We start from the raw sequence: 19,226 nt of genomic DNA on the forward strand, positions 1-19,226 counted from the left end.
ATCGAGTAAGCGACATGCTGCTCTAGATCGCATCTTGCGATCTAGGCAGCACAAGCCCCACGTTGTTCATGCGTTGCTCGTACTGAAGCGCTTTTGATGGCGAGCAACGTAGTTATCATAGATGTGTTAGGATTAGCATTGTTCTTCGTTTAAGCATGCTTACGTAGTGCAATCCTTGCATATCTAGCCGTCCTCACACCTATCCCGGGTGTGGGGGCGGCACCCCGCTTGATCATTATTCAAGTAGATCTGATCCGTTACGATTGCTCCTTGTTCCGCAAGGATTAGTTTAATATCCGCAATAGTTAGGCCTTACAAAGGGGGAGGATCCAGGTGGCACGTAGGGTGGCGTTCGCAAGTCCTAAACAGGATGTTCCGAGGATCAACTTCATGTTGGTTTTTAGGCCTTGTTTAGGATCGGCTTACGAGCACCGTGCGTGGCCGCGAGGCCCAACCTCGGGAGTAGGATGATCCGATTATGCGGTGAAAACCCTAAATCGTCGTAGATCTCATTAGCTTTATCTTGATCAAGCAGGACCACCAAGTATTCGTGCACCCCGTACGAATCATGGGTGGATCGGCTCTTTGAGCCGATCCACAGGATAACCTGAGAGCCGATCGAGGCTCGTATTTAACGTTTACATGTATGCCCTGCAGAAACTAAGCGAGGCATCCACATCACCTTCCCGAACAGGTATAGGTCAGGTGGCACGCCCTTGCACTTCGCATCGCCGCGTGTGACCAGAAGAGCATTGCGGGCCGTCGCTCGGAGGGGTCTCAGCCAGCCGCAGCTCTAGGCTCTTCCCGGCTCTACGGTGTTGACAAGGCCGCTGCCCGCCGGTGGGTTTTGGCAGTCAACAGTCAGCTGGTTTCAAATAACAAAAAACTTGAGCTGCCAAATGAATAAGCCAATATTTACCAGATATCAGATTAAAACCAACTAGATGTTGCTTTGCATGAGATACGAATTTCAGACATTCAGATTTCGAGTAGGGTAATGCCAAGGTTTTCCACATAAAGTAAACTGGCATTAAGAATGACCAAATGTCAGGTTCAAATCACCTTCGCAGCTTCTCCAAGACAAGCATATCAAATAGGCAGAAACATAGTAAAGCATGAATGGCATTGCTATGGCAGGGTTCCAAGTGTTAATCTCTTGCATAAGGAACAATGCATATAGGTTATAGATAATAACGGAAGTAAACTGCCAAAATTACCAACCAAGAACTCAGATTCCAACCTTCCCTAGCGTCCCCGCTGTTAATGTTGGATGTTCTAATAAGTGGTTCGCATGATCAATCCCTAGGAAAAATAACATTGACAAGTCAGCCTACGATAATACAAAGACCGGACATGCACGCAAGCAATAACTATATAAGCTAAAGACGAGGTATAATAGAAAGCAGATTGGAAATGCACATAGCATGATTATAAAAGCAGTGTGAGAATAGCAGACACGAGAAAACAGCTAGCAGCTAGCGGTGAGCTAATGACGTGGTATAAGAACAAGCAGATTGGAAATGCCCATAGCATGACTATAAAAGCAGTGCGACAATAGCATGCAGTACAAAAACAGTTGGCAGCAAATGAATGGGTATAAGGCTATAAATATGTGGATGCACACAAGTGTCAGTAGAATGAACAGGATGGTAGCGACCGGATAATGCTTTTGTACTGTACAATATTTAAACAAACTTCATGCGAAGCAACACATCAAGAAAGTTAACGGCATATGAGATCTGCAAATAACTACACAAAACATGGCTAAAGAAACACCGCGATCTAACGGGCCAGCGTACTAACCAAGCTGCGGCAGGGTGGACGGGGGCGGCAACTTGCATTCCAGCGGCGGCGAACGCGGGAGACGATGAATCGACCCTGTTTCAGTAGAAGCGGGCATTAGTGAAGCGGATCTGGTTGGCTGGCAAGGGATTCGGTGAAGTTGATACAGCCGCTGCGCCGAGGTAGTCAGGGGCGAGGTCGGCGGTGAAGCAGATCCGTCGGTGGCGAGGTCGGCGGTGAAGCAGATCCGTCGGTGGCGAGGTCGGCGGTCAGGGGCGAAGCCAGCAGAAAATCCATTGGGGTCAGCCAGTGCATTGCTTGTGTTAATTAGGCTCTAGAACAATGTTTTAACACTGATTTTGTAGCAATCCATCGGGGTCAGCTGACCCCAAAAAAGGGCCTGGCTTCGCCCCTGTCGGCGGTGAAGCAGATCCGTCGGTGACGAGGGCGGCGGGGGAGCGGATCAGGTGGGTGGACAGCCAACACGATCAAGGCTACGCTGTGGAGGAGTATGCCGGCGGCGAAGCAGATCTAGTACTATAGAGAGTCAGAGCTTTGGCGTGTGAGAGTATTTTTGAGCTAATGGGGCGAATGGTTGGTGGGTGGGTGTGGGCCTGTGGGGAGGGTTCGGGATCTAGGCAAGATATTTCATTGTTACCGAATGAGCCCTCCATGGCTCGGTGGGTTGTAGCTTCCGACCAGGGTTAAAAGGGTAAAACTGGTCACGGGATTTTCGAATGGATGCGGCGGGATGATTTGGCGCGCGGCCGAAATTTTCAGCTTCAAGCTACGAGCGTAACGACAAAAATAATGTTCTTCCCCGGGAGCTCTCATTTCTTCCTCTTCTCTTTCTCTCTCGAGTCTCTCCCACTCCCCCGCTCCTCTCCCCCTTCTCTCCCGGCGGCCTCGCCGGCCGGAGACGAGGCCGACTTCTCTCCGTATATTGTACACCCTCCGAACTAAATTAATTGATTCAACTTTCCTTAGACGTGTATGTATCTAGAGTAAAAACATGTGTGGATACATCCATATTTAGATAAGCAAAGTTGAGTCAGCTAATTTGGATCCGAGGGAGTTAGTGTTGTTGTAAGCTTAGATCCAGAGTTTCCCATGAGCAGAATGGCGCAATGGAGTCGGGGATCTCGTCATCGGCTTCAGATCTGGCCTGTGGTGAATCTGGCGGATCTTGCCGGCCAAACCCCGATCCGGTGCCATCAATGTGATGGCGCTAACGGTGAGGCTTGCTTTGGTCGAGCTTCGATCCGGCCAACGGGGAAGTCAAGCTGCTAAAGTTCACAAGCTCGGGGCATACGACGACGTCATCCGTCTTGCCCGTGCACATCTTGGCCTTTCAGCGGCCCTTCTCAGAGCCAATATGTCGTTGCTGAGGCCCTTCTTCTCCTTCGTCCTGGCTACTACCGGCGACACCGTCCCAAGTGGTGCGTCCCCGGCGAAGGAGTTGTTGGAAAGGATGCGGAGCAGAGATCTGATGTGCGGTCGAGAAGGACTCGATTGATTTTCTTCTATATGTTTTGGGGTCCTTTTTGTAAAGTTGCAGGTTCTATTAGTTATTGTCTAGTACTTTTGGTCCTCTATGTAATTTTTTGGACTAGTTTCCATTGGCACTGATAAACTTGAATTTTGACAAGTTCACAGGGAAAAAATTCCTTTGCACATATGGCCTATCATGTATAAACATTCTTGAGATTTAAACTATATGTAATGTGCCATGCATTAACCCTAAACCATATATATGTAACTAACCCTAGCTGATCAAACCCAACTTAATTAACACAAATAACCCTAAACTATACGCATGCACTTTATGCGCAAAGGCGCGGGTGCCTCTAATAATGTGTGTGCGCACTCGATCGATGATCCCTAAACCTTATACAACCCTGAAACCCTAATCCCTAATCCCTAAACCCTAAACACCCTAAACACTAAACCCTATACCCTAAACCCTAACCCTAACCCTAAACCCTAATTAAACCCTATATATAGGCCAACGACACTTAATTGTGCATCAAGCAGGCCAGGGGTGCCTCACGGTCCTCTAATTAAATTAAATGTGCCATGCATTAACCCTAAACCATATATATGTAACTAACCATAGCTAATCAACCCTACTTAATGAAAACACATAACCCTAAAGTATACTAGCTATAACCCGATCTAATAAAAACATGCTCTATATATAGCAGCTAGCTAGCAAACCTTAGATTAACACCAATTAATATATACATGGCCTATATCGATCATGTTGTATAACATATCCCTGAGATTCATTAATTAATTATATAATTATCGTGATAAATTAATTAACTCTAATTTTGACAAGTTCTCTCGAATGAAAACACATTTGGTTAAGTTGCCTCATAATATATATATATATATATAATTAGTGTGCATGCATGTCCTACCATGCATTCGTGCATATATTTTAATGTATATTTGAACATATTCTTGGGGATTTCAATCTCTCTCTCGATCATCTATATATCGTTGGTGCCAAAAAACACACATATATATGCATGCAATTTATGCGTAAAGGCGCGGTGCCTCTAATAATGTGTGTGCGCACTCGATCGATGATCCCTAAACCTTAAACAACCCTAAAACCTTAAATATATAATCCCTAATCCCTAAACCTAAACACCCTAAACACTAAACCCTAAACCCGGCCTAGACCCTAACCCTAACCCTAACCCTAAACCCTAGCTAACCCTAAACCCTAATTAAACCCTATGTATAGGCCAACGACACTTAATTGTGCATCGAGCAGGCCAAGGGTGCCTCTCGCGGTCCTCTAATTAAATTAAATGTGCCATGCATTAACCCTAAACCATATATATGTAACTAACCTAGCTAATCAACCCTACTTAATTATAACACATAACCCTAAACTATACTAGCTAGCTATAACCCGATCTAATAAAAACATGCTCTATATATAGCAGCTAGCTAGCAAACCGTAGATTAACACCAATTAAAATATACATGGCCTATATCGATCATGTTGTATAACATATCCCTGAGATTCATTAATTAATTTCTCCTATAAATATTGAAAGACTACCCTCCCAACCAGGCCACCTGAGAGGGGCAAATGAATCTGGGCCACTCGTTTCACCCTATGCAGTAAATCTTCAATCCCACTTTCCACCACAACCGTCCGATCGGTGAATATGTTTCTCACTTGTTCAGTTTTCCTCCGAGTCAATGACACGCGGGGCCAGCTACGTGCGGGGGGCGATGATTGGAGACTGTGACGCTGTTTATTTCGTGTCCTCTTTCTTCGCGTCCACATGCGGTGAAACCCTAGATCGAGAAAAAGCATCCAATCCCTCGTCCTAGAGCCCCGCGCTCTTCTCGTCTCCTTTCTCCCGCAAAGGAAAACCAGCATCGAGCCGTCGCGCATCCCGGCCGGCGCGCCGCGCGGCCGCGCGGCTGGTGGATGGCGGGATTTGGAGGCGGCGTTGTGGAGGTTGCTGGCCGGCCATCTTCCGCCGTTCCGTGTCCCTCTTATCTCGTCTTCTCCAAGCCCACGTGAGGTCGGAGATGGCACTCCCAGGCCTGGCACACTGCCAATCCCCTAGATGGAGCCCTACGGGGACTGCGGCGTTCATGGAAAGGAGGAGGTGCGGCAGGAGCGTACACGGAGGTGGGCAGCGGCGACGTGTACTCCTATCCTCTTCCCCGTCCTCTCCTCTTTTCCCGCCCTCGACGTCGTCTTCCGGCGGAGCGATGGCAGTGAGCACGCTCCTGCTCGGATGGGCCGGACGGGGATGGTCGCAGTGGGAGGCGCTTGGGGAGAGCGCATGGAGAAGGTGGCGGCGCAGAGGGGTAGCAGCGGCGCATCGGCTGGAGAAGGTCGTCCACAGCCGGCTGGGCTCGAGATTTCCTTTTCTGGGGCGGACAGGAAGGTAGGAGCACTGCCGCCGTGCGCTGCTCGTCGAATCCTGGGGTCGCCTGCTTGTCTGCGGCGCCGCAAGCAGCGCGAACCAACAACGGAGGAGGCCATGTAACGTAAGAAGACAGCGCGAGAAAGGGTGGATGCGGTGGCGAATCGAGCGATGCGGGCGATGGAGTGGTGGTCAGGTGCACACGTGGGGCTGGGGAGTGGCACTCCGCATACGAGCGCGCGCAGCTGTCCAGCTGATAGCAAGTACGGTGAGCTGATTTACTCCCATCTTTCTTCCCTTCTACTCATGTCTATGTCTGTTGCTAGACAATTTTTGTTGGAAGAGTAGCGAGAGGATCAAGGAGGGGCGGCGCTGTCCCGGCGCTGTGCCACACGAAGATGCATCACATCTCCCTCCTCATCCCTTCTGATTGGCCTCCCCAACCTGAGATTCTTATTCTGACTCGTATCGTGGCGTGGTGCTATCACAAGCGGCAAGTAGGCAATCAACACCACCCCTTCTCCTCTTTATTTCTTGATTTTTAGAAGGATTCATCTTAATTTGAGATGTTAATTTGTGATTGTGTTCTTTCTCTTGTATCTCAGGATGTGATCCCGGCTAAGATGAGGTGGCTATCACTGCTTGTAGTTTTTCCCCACCACATGTTTGTTGAAATGTCTGACTCAAATTGAAATTTCTTTTATAAATGTAGGTGACGTCATCTCCTCTACCAGATTGTTCGGCCGTTTTTGTCACACCACTTGATGTGTAGATCAAGTGTTCATCATGCGGTACAGACTGGGAAGGAAGGCCGCAAGGTGAGTCAATGTGCTCTTTTTATCTTCTCCGTTTCTGAGCATATGTTCAACACCACTCGCTTGATTTAATCCCCTCTATTTGTTTCAACAATGGAAGCATGTATTAGTGAACCAATTGGAGGTGCCGTTTGAGTCCTGCTACATCATTGATATCCTAGATATCCACATGGTACGTCAACTTTTTTCTGTTCCTTTTGTGTGCTCTTGGGATTAATTAATGTGATGACTAACCGCAATCACCCTATTCGAGAGTGATGTCGAGCAGGAGCTATGTTTTGACAATGGGAATTGTAGTTTTATCTTCCAATCTTTTAATTCGAACCAAACTTTGTATATCGTTTATCATAGAACATGTCAAAATTATATGTAGGGTTAGTATATCTCGTGCAATCATCTATTCATGCATCATTTGATACATATATCTCGGAACTTCTAATAAAGGATATATGATATAGTTTCATTTCATAATAAATTCCTCTTTAACTACCAATGAAGACCATGTTGTGGTATTAAGGAATATCTAATTGAACTTTTGTACTGTAACAGTGACTAGACTTAGCTCTAAAGTATGCATATGGTTCTTTCCATGCATCATGTACCACACACCTGCTACACCAGTCAGATCAATACATGGTAATAATAGATATTTGTTCATAAAGTTTCCAGACAGAGTAATTACATTTTTCTAAAAAGTTGATTTGCAAACATGTACTCACCTTGTTGGTGTAGTGAGTCGGCACAGCATCAGCTCGGTCCATACATGCACTACATATATACTGGCTAAGGATGTGTAAATATAGGAGGGGAATTAGAAGCTACCATCTTGGTGCCGCTGCATAAGGTTCTGATAATGCTTTATTTCAGGTATGTGCAGAATTCTACTAGGGATAAAAATCAGTCGAGTATAAGAGGGATGAATAGTTGCTGTCTTTGTGATAATCATGGGAGCCTGGGACATGTTCACTTGAACTATTCTGCTGCCGTTTTCTTTGGTATTTGCAGACCTACATCCAGTATATGATAGTCCATTGATTTAATGGTTATGGTAAAGATGAGAAAGTTAGTTGATATGGGGTTTGTGCTTTATATAGGGCAATATGGTTTTCTAGAAAAGGTACTTGAACGCTTAATTTTTTGATTGCTTTGGTTTTGTTTCAATTCCATTTACTGGTATGGTTCTATTTTGAGGATTTTTATTTTACCGAGCTTCCTTGTGGCAGGCGACGACCGGGCGAGACAGGTCGATATAAAATTGTTAATTTACTTGTTCATTTAGATAAGGGAGGAGAAGGGAGCATGAGATGAATAAAATGTGTCTCTGATGATTGTTTCCATGGCTAGAAACATGGTCAAAAGCCCCATGTGAATTTCCTCCCTTTTTTCTCGTTTGGGGACCTTTTTGGGTGAGACATTTGTTGCTTCCAAGGGTTGCCTGGTTGCGCTCCACCAGCGCTGGGTATGAACCTACTGGTGGAGTAGCATGGAGATGGAGAGAATAGGAGCATATGGTGGCTGGGTAGTGGTGTTTTTATGAGATGGAGATAAAGTGGTTCTAATCTGAGTGTATTCTAATCAGATATTTTATTTGTGATTTTATCTGTGATGTAATCTTGCTGATTTGATTTGGATAGTGTAGAGGTAAAATTTCCAATCACCAACTGATGCTTTTGAGTTTTAACTTTTGCTTCTATGCTGAGTATATTGGTCTAGAGGTGAAGGCCTATAAGGGCTTGTCAGGATAAACTTTTGCTTATGTGCTGAGCAGATTGGTCTAAAGGTGAAGGCCTATAAGGGTTTGTCGGTTTGCAATGCACCGGTTCTTGATGCAAGCTTATTTAGATCTTGTCGGCAGCTCAGGTGTGGAGCAGAAAATCAAGGAGATTTGGTTTGGAGTTTGGGAAGGTAGTGTTGTGCAATATGCATGCAACAAGTCTGTTCCACAGCGCATGTCTCACTCAGTTGTTTTTTGACTTGTGATTGCATTTTGTCATTTTAAGGCTTCATTGGATCTCTGGATTGCTTTGATGTAGGAAGGATTCTGTTACCATTAATTAACACACGATGTTGGTGCTGGTGCTTTTGTGATGAGTGGCGAATGAGGTACGGAATGAATATAAAAGAATATGCAGCAGGTTCCATTAATTATCTGGCATATTCTTACTTTGTCAGAAACCCTAAATGGGAAATTGCATAAGTTGTATTTTACATGTAGCATACAAGGGTGTGTATCTTAATCGAAAAAAGAGTGTGAGTTTCTTTTTATTGCGGAATTGAGATTGACAATATAAAACAATTAGTTCCTGTGGTGTTTTGTTCATGGTTTCTTTTCGTAATGTACATGATTGCTTTGTCAGTTCAGCTCATTGTCCTTCAATCCGTTCAAGTAGATCTTTTCTACAGCATCTGGCGATGCAATTATTAAGCTATTCGACTTGTGAACACTATCAAGAAGCTTGCATGCTTTCGATAACCATGAGTGTGATTTTCTTTATTGGTGCATGTCTTCTTTAATCAGTATTTCTGTTTATCATGCTCAGTTTTATGGTTCCCATTGGTCAGTCAATCTACCCGCTCTTCTTCAGCTTAACTGATATGCTATTAAGTAACTGATGTTTTGTGCTGCACAGTTTGCGCCTGTAGGGGGGGAGGTCTTCCAGGTTGAGTGGAATCCAAATTTGGAGGCTATATTGTAGCTTCCCACAAACAAAAGGGTTATGATATGGGACGTTAGTAGGAAACTTTAGTCAAATCTGCTCCTATATTCTATTTTATGTTTGCTTTTGGCATCTTATTTTCCCTCTCGCCACATTGTTATTTATTGGTGAATCAGTCCGAATTGAAACCGGAAAATATGTAATGAGTTTGATCCAAAACAACAATCTGTCTGCATTTACTTCTGCCTTATCAACTGCCAATGCTTCTTAATTTGAAGCCAATTCTCATTAAAATGGTTAGCAATAATGTTAATAGGAGAATAGTTCTGGAAGGATTTATGACTGAATGTACATTTAAAACCGAGAGTGTGAACTGTAATTGAGCTTTATTCAGATTTGGGCACTTTTTATTTATCGCGGATTCGGAACGAACTATAATTGAGCTTTATTCAGTAGAATAAAACAAGCGCATTTTTGGAAACTGTGCAGCTGCAAGTTCTTTGCAATTTATCTGGTTGTGTTCATATAGTAGAGCGGACAATCTGTGCTGTTGTAGTCTCAAGGTAGTGAGCGATTAACAACACCATGTTGCATACATGGTCCATGGTTTTTCCATTTTTAAATGCAGAAGCAGGACTCAACATTTTCAGCTTTGTTTTTGGTAAAACTTATTGACAAGGTTGATTAGAAATTTTATCCTTTTCTTTACATGTCAAGACGACATCTCCCACGGAGTATTTCGTCCTACAGTCTGCTTCCTCGAGCTGGCTGCGTGGTTCAGTGGTCGTTATTCATTCCGTCGTCTTCTCTTCAGTTCAGTGTTTAGTCATGTGTGGCTTGGTTTCTGCTTGATCTTTGTTTTTAGGCTGTAGTAGATGCACTACACACATAATGTATAGATGCAGGTGGTCCGGTCCGACCCGCTGGACCGGACCTCACTTTAGTTACCATCAGGGTAAAGGGCCGATCCTAAAAAAATTAGGTCCAACAGGAACCTCACCCGTTCGGCCCTAGGTTCTATCCTAGCGTCACATGCGGCGTATGTACTGTCGCGGCCTTATGAGCTCGACGGCGAGATGAATCGGGAAGGTGCGACAGTGGGAGGTGGAGAAGCTCGTGGCCGGCGGGGGGCTTCATGAATTCATGTCCGGAGGGACGAGCTCCGGCGGTGGCGGGTGTGGTTGGGGCCGACGGGACGAGCTCCGGTGCCGGCGTCCATCGGAGGCGGGACGAGATCTGGCGCTGGCGCGTGGTCGGGGGCGGGAGCGCGACGAGCTCCGGCTGGAGGATTAGGTGGGGAGCATGAGCTCCGAACAGTGGCAGAACGGAAGAGGCCGCCGGCGGCCGATGGATGCAAGCCCTGTCCGCTTGCGTGTGTCTCCTGTTTTCTTTTGCATCGGAGATGCATCACATTAGGGCCGAACCAGGGGTTAACCTTTACCCTGTTAAAAGAGGTTCGGGCCGGCCCTTTAACCTGGAGTTCTCGTATAGGTGCACAGGTCCAGTAACAGGGTCGATCCGGACCGGACCGATCGCATCCTGAACCTAATGTGCATAATCATTAATGGTACATAATGTATCCCCATGGCAATATCATCTGCTCATTAAGAAGGCCACTATCATTGACGGCAGCGCTGACCAGCAAGCTGCCTTTTGCCCTTGCCGTGGTCAATCTTGGTTGTTTTCACACGGATGGATTTAGTGGCATATTGTGTGTGAACATAGAAACTGATTCTCATGGCCTTTAAGTACAACTTCATAGAGTAGTGTTACAGCAGATGGACAGAGGTAATTACGTCGGTTGACTTGCAGGCCCTCACTGTCCCTGCAGCTAGAGTTTCATATCTCGTGCTGAGGTATCACTGTCTCATATCCACTGCTTTTGCTTCTTCCCATAGAAAATATAGGCTGCAATTTAACTGTGCTATTTATTGTGATCACTTAGTTGCAGATTCCTTGCCACCTTCTTCAGGTGCAGGGAGTGTTCCCAGATATTGTTCTTCTGCTGAGTTGGTTGCTTTTAGGCATTTCATTAGCGGGGATAGGTCAGTTGGGATAGCGTCAGACTGAAGATCTGAAGGTCACGTGTTCAACCCACGATCACTGCATTTTGACATTTTTTATTTTCTTGTTTACCACCAATCTGCCATTTTCAGTTTAGAAGTAGATCATCTGCCATTTGCGATTTAGAAGTAGATCATCGGCCTAGCATGCTCCTTGGTTTCACTCATGTTGCTTTGCATAGTTAGTGCCGAGATGAGAAAGTGTAATTCTTTCTCACCTTCCCTCTCAGCTTAGTCTCCATTTAACTGTACCAATAGCAAACATGAATATTTTGTTGCATCTGTGAGTATTCATCTACTTCTGGCAAAAGCAGTTTTGTAGACTTTCCTTCGTGCCACTATTTTCGTGGTGGTGTATGCAATCTAACTGACCTATCTTGCAGGTAACTAAGGATATACATTGCCAAAGTTCCACATGTATCCTCTGTTCCCTGTTTTGGTTTGGATACTTGCTTGCCGCCTTTGGTATGTGTCCACATTATGGTGTGTTTTTTGTTGGCTTGTTGGATCTGAATGTTGCTTCCTGCTTTTCTGTCTTCCTCTAGGATTCAGTATATAGGCATATATATACAATATTATCTAAAATGGGATGAACCTGCACGTTGCTGGGATCACGGTAAGCAGATATGGTCTTTGCGCTGCAGCCTTTTGCGTCTGCGGATGATACCATCTGACTGAAAACTTATTAACTGAAAACTTCTTAGCTTTGTTTGTTGATTTTTTGGGTTTTAGATTGGGAACTTATTAAATCCATATAATTCTGAACCATACTTTGAAATGAAAAGTAGTAACTACAGAATGGTGTTTCAAATTATACATCATTATTTTATTTCTAAATAATCCTTTACTTGCTTCTTTTTCAGTTGGAAATTAGCTTCCTGGGTAGATCGGTTTCAAATAGCTATATTGAGGCTTCGTAAATATAAATTTTGTAAGTAAAATTATATTCAGGCTCTATATCCGTCTTAACATCAGATACATTTTCTATGCATCCTGGTCATATCATGTCATGCTAATATGATGTGTTCAACAAATACAATCCCTTATGGTAGACTGCTGATTCTTTATTTATGTTGATAAGTATATTTAGTTAAAGCTCACTGAAACTGTTGTTATTGATCAGGTGCAGGTTGAGTGGGAAACAAAAGAGCATGTGCCAGCTCAAGCGACAAAGAGAAATTGGGGCGGTAAGGGAGGAAAATTGGGCACCCAAAGTAAGGGAAAAGAGAGGAAAGCGAGAGATGAGCAAACCAGTCCACGTAAATTGGTTGAGAGAGGAGCTCTCACCTTTCAAGCGGCAGCCAGCTTGATCCTCTGCCGGATCTGCACCAACATCCTCCTCCGCCAGCTTCTTGTCTTGTCGGCCAGCCTCCTCCTCTCTAGCATGGCACAACCCTCTCCCAGGAGGGTGGCAAGGTATGACTCCTCTCTTCCTCATCAACTCTCACCTCTCCGCCCACCTGCTCCTATTTAGAATGTGCCTCCTTTCTTTCTACTGTATGCTCGTGGTGTGGTTGTGCCTCTATAATAGTAGTAGTATTTGTTGGATTCGGATGTTAGCTGCATGCATTTGGAGGTTAGCTACTAGCTGGTCCATGTGAGATGTTGGCATTTGGATGTTAGATGCATGCTTGATTAACCGATTAAAATATTTGATATGCTGGTTGTCTCGTTCGAATAGTACCTTAGTGGATGTCATTTATGCTAGATGATTAGAAGAGTACATGATGATGCTTTGTTTAGTTTTCTAATTGATTACTCTACTGATGCTCTATTGGTATATTCAGATTTGCAACAGAAGCTATTGTGTTTCTGACATGCTTGATCATGCGAAGTTTAATCCTTTTTTTAATCTTTTGCACACATTTATATCAAGTTTTTACCTCGATTGCGAACTAGGTTCTCATCAGGTCAGTTGCCTGGAGATTCTTTGAATCTTGTGATGAATGATAAGTACTTACATTTTTCTTAGCATGTGACTGTCAAGCAAATATGTGTCGTTTCAGTTTTGCCATATACATTTGTTGTGTCATGACTGGTGTGCGATTAAGCATTCTAAGCATGTGACTGTCAAGCAAATATGTGTCGTTTAAGTTGTCATTTTTCTTAGCACGTGACTGTCAAGCAAATATGTGTCGTTTAAGTTGTGTCATCTTCTTGGTATTATGTAAACCTTAGAATGCTTGATCGCACACCAGTCATGGTTAGTAATTGTTTTTGCTTTTTATTACGTGCTTGTAGTTTCTCTTTCGTAAGTATTATTTTTATACTTGATGGATGCACAAGTATATGAGACATCAGTCATGAAGTAGGAACTAATTATGTACTATATAACAAACTCTTTCATTATTAATATTTGTTCCACTATTGATTTGGATTCCTTAGAAAGGATAAACAGTGATGTTTTTTTTGTAGTTTTAGCGATCCATGATCGCTATAGTTTTGCATTGCTGTTCAATACACAATGTGGCCTGATGTTTAATATTGCAGTGTCTGCCGCACAACTTGAGTAAGAGTGCCTGCTACGGCTGATCCAGGATACGCCCAAAGAGGAGATCCATATGGTGTACATACAAATTATTGCCAAGTGACTTAAGTTTTAATTTTTAGTGCAAGGAGTAATGAGCAAAAATGTATATGTGATCTTTGACAACAATATGCTTTTCTTAGTGATAAATTCAAATTAGTGCTTAGACATATTGAGCTCTTCATCGATCTATGTATCACATTAATACATTAGAGTTCCTTATAAGTGATGAATACATTCAAAACCCTAAGGACTGAATACATTTAGGCTCCTTACAAGTGATTGCATTTGTACCACCCTAAGGACTGGCATCAACAAGGTAGCAGCATGCGCTAAAACGAGACAGAACTTGTGGTTTAAATTCTCACCCTGTCACCTGGGCATATAGTCAAATAATTCCGACTCTGAAGTAAATGAATCACGTACTCCCTCCGTCCCGTTTTAATTAACTTGGGGGAGAAAAAACGCTTCAGAAATTGATTTTTACATTCCCGTCCTATACAGTTTCAAATTTTAAAACAGACTCCCTAAGATCTACCACCAGCTCGCCAATCGATCGATGGGTCCAGCTGGGATCGATCGAGGGAAACAAAGGCGTATGAATAGCAGCAGGGATCATCATCGTCCGACGAATACTGGGCCAACGAGATCGTCGTCGGCCAGGCGGCGGAGGAGGTGGTCAGCGTCGTCGCCAGGCGCGCGGAGGCGGGCGGCTACTCGTACGGTTGCGCCAGGATGTGGCTCTCCATGGGCTGCCCTCCCGCTCCCGGCAAGGGGGTGAACGGGAGCCTGGTCGACGGGAGGTGGTCCTACGATCGGGAGCTTGATCGCTTCGAGGACGGCCTGCGGTAGTGCATTGATGATGTGATTCCGGATGATCCCTGCGGCTGGGGAGAATTGGGGATATAGGCGCGGAGCGGAACGGTTGGGCTGGGTCGAGCGGAATGTCCGACGGCCTGATTCGTGACGAGGAGGACGTGCGGGTAGAGAGTAAAAAACAACATAGTTTTTTTGTAAAATTACGATCGAGTTAATTAAAACGGGACGGAGGGAGTAGAAGGAAGTCAAGTGTCTGTCATTAGATTAATAGAGACCCATATGTGGCCAGGTTTGTTACGTAGATGTTGAATACCAACTTACAAATCAATAAAATTACAAGCAAACAACATATACAAAGAGAAAAACATTCTAAAAACAACGAAGCCATGTTCAGCGAACAACATATCGAAGCCAAGGAAGCCACGCTGCAAACTCATACTGCCCATTGCCAAAGAATTTCTCTCAGGGCATAAGTTGTGTATAGATTCCTACGATACCGAGATCCAGCACTTGCGCCATTCAGTCACATCAATTATTATTTCCAAACAAAATATAATATGTTGTTTCACATAAGTTTACATATTAAGTAATCGTCCTTACAATAACATGTTAATAGGTCACAACTCCTAAGGTAAAGCTTATGGTTTCAATATGTTTCTCTTCAACCCATTTGCACGGGGGCAAATGAATTGAATAGTATCTCTATTCAACCTCGAAAAAATGTAGAATAATACTACTAAAGAAAGGCATTTCCCATCCATGTAGATGAAGTACCCCAATTAGTTTATAATGTTTAAGACCAATTATTGAACATTTGTTTTTTTTTCTTTTGCCATTCGTTCTTGACCATTTGTTTGTTCTTGAATATAAATGTCCTCCTTTTGCCTGTGCTACCTTTTTTTCAAAAGGAAATCTTTCGGTTCCATCACCTAGCCGAGAACATGTCGCGATTAGCCGTTAAAAACGCAGGCTGATCGTTGATTCGGAAAGTTCTGTATGTACAGGTTCAGATTTCATTTGCTTTGGTTTATTCTTTGGTGGCCTAGGTGACCTGACGATGTTTCATATTTTTGCCATTTTAGTTTCTTCCTCTCTTTGAATACTTGATATTTTTGCACAAATTATTTTCTGAATTTTTGAAGCCAACACATCCTATATGTGTTTCTTTTGTCCTATGATGAAGATTGTACCACTCAAACTTTTCTTCAGTTTTCCTGTCAAAGTTTTATTATTAATATGTTGAGGCAAAAATTGTTAGTCCATATATCATGCATTCTTCCTTGGTAACATATTTTCTTATGTTCGTAGTGCAACTTATGTCTATAATCAGTAAAAATATAGTGCCAGCTAAGACTTCAGTGGTAGAATTGTAGTTCTAATATCTTGGGTGAGCAAATGTGAATTCCTTCTAATATTTTCCCGAATTGAGAAGTGAACCTTGTTAATAGATTTCATGTACATATGCTTTACGTGTGTGTGTCATGTGTACATATGCTTTGTGTGTAGAATTGCAGGTCTAATATCTTGACATATTTCCACGCCCTCTCATCCTCCAAATCAACAGTTCTTATCAGGTGATAATTAGGTGTGTAAGGATGTCTCAGCATATCTCTTGTCCTCCTCTTTGAGTAAGAAAACATCTTCATTCTGCACTTAGTACCTCTGCACCGTTTTTAATTCCATACAGAAGTATAATTCTGCTGTGACACTTTTCCTGATAGTTCAATATCCATTATCTTGCCAGTTTTATTATGAAATGAATTAGCAGTATCCTTCTCTAATCTTCCCATACTCAGGATTCCTGTTTCGCATTCATGCAAATCAGAGATCATATATACATGTTAATAACATTACCGATCACTGATAATACTATCTTTGGTAATAGCATGTGCTAGAATTTATATGGTCTTGTGTTTTTAATTATTTTATAACATAATTAATGCTCACTCGAGTTGCATGCAGCCTTGGGTGAGCTCAGCCTTGGCCGAGCTGATATCTTGTGTATATATCTTGAAGGAACTGAGCTCGGCAATCGCCTCCAAGCGAGTGGCAAGAGAAAACGATGACTTGTGCTATATTACTAGAGCTAGAATCGTTTGCTGGTTTTAGGCCTTAGATTAATCTTTGTAGATTGTATGACACTGACATCAAATTAAAATTCAGTATAAACCATCATGTTTACAAATAGTGAGAGTTTTGTTGAGGACATCTAACTGAAAGAGGTTTATTTTTGACATCAAATTCTTCATGAAATATGTCAGCATCCACGGCCAGCTCGGAGCATGTCCGTGCGCCATCGGCATGTGATCGTGTTGGAGTTGATGAGTGGCAGAGCCTCATTGCAAAGGTACATGTTACTGTAATTGTGTCTGCTAAAGGCACTCAATTTCGAATGGTATGACTTTCAAAAAAAAATCGAATGGTATGTTTGGAACCTGGTTACATAATGTATGCAAGTATTGCAGGCGTTGTATATGCGGTCAACTACAGTTTGTGTGTCCGTTTAAATAGCTGCACCAGCTGAACATCACATGTATCTATTTTTTTCTTGCTATGTAAGAACTATATAATTGTAAGTGTCATCGGATGTAATGCACATATGATATATTCACACACTGGTAGTTCTGTTTATTGCGTTCGATCTCCTTTTTAGGAACTTGGTTCTCCTGTTTCATAGCTTCATCTTACATAGTACGTTGGCATGTTAACATACTCACTAGGCTGGAGTGTATTGGTTCCAAATTTTGGGATATTATAGGCTAATATTTGTTTTTTGTTCTTGCTTTGTTCACACGATCATGTGATTATTTAGTTTAGGTCTGCAGTTACAAACATATCAAAGGCACTATTTAGGATCTTCACTAAACAAGATTTCTAATGCTGAGTTTTGTGCTCTTGCCAATGAATATTTCCCTGCCTGATTTGAGGAAGATGCATAGTTTTCAGACTACGAAATTTATTGTTTATTTTGGTTTGGTCATTGTTTATTTCGGTTTATTTCTAACCGTGGATTATGTGAATGGATCATATCAAAGGTTCATAACAGATGCATCTACTTCCAGCAAGTGTTTCGGTTCACTTGTGCAAACATCCACGCGATATATTGATGATTTAGTTATATACCATATGGTGCTTACCAATGTGGTTCCGGTAAAGCGTGATAAGTTATAGAATTTGTGAAATATTTAATATCAATGGACAATAGCATAAAATGGGAAAACAAAATCTCATGGCAAAAATGGAAGGCGAATCTAATAGAACCGTGGATACTCTCCGCATTAACTTTGAATGACCAATACATGAAAGATCGTCTTACAACTATTTTGGTATGAAACATCCTGTATAATTCTGTAAAATTTAGAGGAACAAGAAATAAACGCCATATTTGATGCGTATATAGCAACTCAAGACATGAACCATCACCAAAAATATAGATTTAAGCACCAAAATAAATTATTTATTAAATTACCGTCCTATATATCAGCATTCATTGGCATATTAATACACTTTCATTTGCACTTGCGCGATAGCGCAACGGGTCATCTAGTTATATAATTATCGTGATAAATTAATTAACTTGAATTTTGACAAGTTCTCTCGAATGAAAACACATTTGATTAAGTTGCCTCATAATATATATATAATTAGTGTGCATGCATGGCCTACAATGCATTCGTGCATATATTTTATTGTATATTTGAACATATTCTTGGGGATTTCAATCTCTCTCTCGATCATCTATATATCGTTGGTGACCCAAAAAACACACATATATACGCATGCACTTTATGCGTAAAGGCGCGGGTGCCTCGATCTAATAATGTGTGCGCGCACTCGATCGATGATCCCTAAACCTTAAACAACCCTAAAACCCTAAATCCCTAATCCCTAAACCCTCAACCCTAAACACCCTAAACACTAAACCCTATACCCTAGACCCTAAACCCTAACCCTAACCCTAACCCTCTGCCCTAGCTAACCATAAACCCTAATTAAACCCTATGTATAGGCCAACGACACTTAATTGTGCATCGAGCAGCCCAGGGGTGCCTCGCGGTCCTCTAATTAAATTAATTAAATGCGCCATGCATTAACCCTAAACCATATATATGCAACTAACCCAAGATAATCAACCCTACTTAATTAAAACACATAACCCTAAACTATACTAGATATAACCCGATCTAATAAAAACATGCTCTATATATAACAACTAGCTAGCAAACCGTAGATTAACACCAATTAAAATATACATGGCCTATATCGATCATGTTGTATAACATATCCCTGAGATTCATTAATTAATTATATAATTATCGTGATAAATTAATTAACTTGAATTTTGACAAGTTCTCTCGAATGAAAACACATTTGATTAAGTTGCCTCATAATATATATATAATTAGTGTGCATGCATGGCCTACAATGCATTCGTGCATATATTTTAATGTATATTTGAACATATATATTCTTGGGGATTTCAATCTCGATCTCTCTCTCTCGATCATCTATATATCGTTGGTGGCCCAAAAACACACATATATACGCATGCACTTTATGCGTAAAGGCGCGCGCGAGTGCCTCTAATAATGTGTGTGCGCACTCGATCGATGATCGCTAAACCTTAAACAACCCCTAAAACCTTAAATCCCTAATCC

At 42.5% G+C, this 19,226-nt stretch overlaps 1 long non-coding RNA gene across 1 annotated transcript; it reads left to right on the top strand.

Moving 5' to 3' along the window:
* Window positions 1-11,786: 11,786 nt before the first annotated feature.
* On the top strand, window positions 11,787-12,455 carry LOC124654204. Its single transcript, XR_006988254.1, has 3 exons — window positions 11,787-11,838; window positions 12,086-12,153; window positions 12,346-12,455. It is a non-coding gene; the product is annotated as an uncharacterized LOC124654204 (long non-coding RNA).
* Window positions 12,456-19,226: the final 6,771 nt, after the last annotated feature.

Source organism: Lolium rigidum, chromosome 5, assembly GCF_022539505.1.
Source record: "Lolium rigidum isolate FL_2022 chromosome 5, APGP_CSIRO_Lrig_0.1, whole genome shotgun sequence".
Classification (NCBI taxonomy): domain Eukaryota; kingdom Viridiplantae; phylum Streptophyta; class Magnoliopsida; order Poales; family Poaceae; genus Lolium; species Lolium rigidum.